The sequence below is a fragment of the Arachis ipaensis genome, chromosome B04 (assembly GCF_000816755.2).
Source record: "Arachis ipaensis cultivar K30076 chromosome B04, Araip1.1, whole genome shotgun sequence".
Classification (NCBI taxonomy): Eukaryota; Viridiplantae; Streptophyta; class Magnoliopsida; order Fabales; family Fabaceae; genus Arachis; species Arachis ipaensis.
Window position 1 is genome coordinate 87,920,006 of NC_029788.2, and position 2,853 is coordinate 87,922,858.

Genomic DNA, 2,853 nt, shown 5'->3' on the forward strand with positions numbered 1-2,853 from the left:
ATAGAACAGCATTTAAGACTCCTATAGGGACCTCTCCTTACCAACTTGTGTATGGTAAGGCTTGTCACCTTCCCGTGGAACTGGAACATAAGGCCTACTGGGCAACCAGGTTCCTTCTGGGCGTTTAACACCAGATTTACAGCGTCCTGGGCGTTCAGAAAAACGCCCAGTGACAAAGGAGTTCCTGGCGTTCAACGCCAGAAAGAAGCAACTGCTGGGCATTGAACGCCCAGGAGAAGCAGCAGTTGGGCGTTGAACGCCCAAAACATGCAGCGTTTGGGCGTTCAAACGCCAGGATGGTGGGGAGGAGGTAATTTCATTTTTACTTCATATTTTTCATTTTAATTTTAATTTTCATGTTTCAATTCATGATTTCTTGCATAAACATGTTACAAACCCTGATTTCTAAAATCCATAATTTCTGGATAAGATTCTAGAGGATATATGCATCCCTGGAGCCAGGTGGACCACCAGCACGAGGGGTGTCCCAAATCAACTCAAGAGAGAAGATCTCAAACCAGTCGCCAGAGGAGGCTGGACTTAATTGGGCGCTCTATATTGCCCACCAGCAACCGTTCTGAAGTCAACGTTAAAAGAGCAGTGATGATCCATTGCATTATGTTGGGAAAAGAAGTAGAAGTTCATCAACTAATTCCATCTGAATTCTACATACTCGCAAACAAGAACTCCAAGGATGCCAGGTTGGCTTATCCAAGCCTAATCTTTATGCTCTGCAAAGATGCTGGAGTAAAGATGGGAATAACAGAGTATATCTCAGTGGAGCAACCAATCACTAAAATCACAATGGAAAAACAACAAATGCAGGATGACCCCATCAAGAGGAGGGCGCAAGAATTTCTACCAGAACTCCCTCAATTTGAATACTGGGAACATCTTGAAGCATCTGTTACTAAGTTGCAAGAAGCTATGGACCAAATAAAAGAATAATAGCAAAATCAACATAGCATGCTCTGTAAACTGCTCAGGGAACAAGAAGAGCAAGGGCGTGACTTCAAGGAACTGAAGCGTCAGAAGTTATCTCTTGAAGGACCAAGCACCCCACAAAGTAGACGAACATCCACTTCCCAACCTCAAGGTTGTTGAGTTCTAATCTTAGCCTTAACCCTGTGATAATTGCTCTTATTTGTGCTTTACCTTAGAAGTTACATATAAGTAGTAGTAATTAGTATCTATATTTTGATTTTATCTCCAATTAAGCTATAATTTATTTTTCTCATCATCATTAAACATGAATAAAATAGAAGATTTTCTTTAGGATAAGGAGGCAATATTTCTCGAGTTTTTAATACAAGAAATTCTGATTAATTACATGTGGTGGCAATGCTTTCTGCCTTCTGAATGAATGCTTGAATAGTGCATATGTCTTTGGAATTTGATGTTCTTGAATGTTAAATATGTTGGCTCTTGAAAGAATGATAAACATGAGACATGTTATTGGCAATCTGAAAAATCATAAAAATGATTCTTGAAGCAAGAAAAAGCAGTGAATACAAAGCTTGCAAAAAAAAAAAAAAGCCAATAACCCTTAAAACCAAAAGGAAAGGGTAATAAAAAGGATCCAAGGCTTTGAGCATCAGTGGATAGGAGGGCCTAAGGGAATCAAATCCTGGTCTAAGCGGCAAAACCAAGCTGTCCCTAACCATGTGCTTGTGGCGTGAAGGTGTCAAGTGAAAACTTGAGACTGAGCGGTTAAAGTCAAGGTCCAAAGCAAAAAAGAAGAGTGTGCTTAAGAACCCTGGACACCTCTAATTGGGGGCTTTAGCAAAGCTGAGTCACAATCTGAAAAGGTTCACCTAATTATGTGTCTGTGGCATTTATGTATCCGGTGGTAATACTGGAAAACAAAGTGCTTAGGGCCACGGCCAAGACTCATAAAAGTAGCTGTGTTCAAGAATCAACATACTGAACTAGGAGAATCAATAACACTATCTGAATTTTAAGTTCCTATAGATGCCAATCATTCTGAGCTTCAATGGATAAAGTGAGATGCCAAAACTGTTCAGAAGCAAAAAGCTACTAGCCCCGCTCATTTACTTAGAATCTGAGCTTCACTCAAAAACTCTGGGATATTATTATTTCTTGACTCATTTGTATTCTATTTTATTTGTCTAGTTGCTTGGGGACAAGCAACAGTTCAAGTTTGGTGTTGTGATGAGCGGATATTTTATACGCTTTTTGGGGTTAATTTCATATAGTTTTTAGTATGTTTTAGTTAGTTTTTAGTTTATTTTCATTAGTTTCTAGGCAAAATTCATATTTCTGGACTTTACTATGAGTTTGTGTGTTTTTCTATAATTTTAGGTATTTTCTAGCTGAAATTGAGGGAGCTGAGCAAAAATCTGATTCAGGCTGAAAAAGGACTGCTGATGCTATTGGATCCTGACCACTCTGTACTCGGAATGGAATTTCTGGAGCTACAGGAGTCCAATTGATGCGCTTCCAATTGCGTTGGAAAGTAGACATCCAGGGCTTTCCAGCAATATATAATAGTTCATACTTTGCTCAAGGATAGATGACGTAAACTGGCGTTCAACACCAGTTCCATGTTGCAGTCTGGCGTCCAGCGCCAGAAACACGTTACAAGTTGGAGTTCAACGCCAGAAACAGGTTCCAACCTGGCGTTGAATGCCCAAAACAGCCCAGGCACGTCAGAAGCTTTAGTCTCAACCCCAGCACACACCAAGTGCGCCCCAGAAATGGATTTTTGCACTATCTATTATAGTTTACTCATTTTCTGTAAACCTAGGTTAATAGTTTAGTATTTAAACAACTTTTAGAGATTTATTTTGTATCTCATGACATTTTAGATCTGAACTTTGTACCCTTTGACGG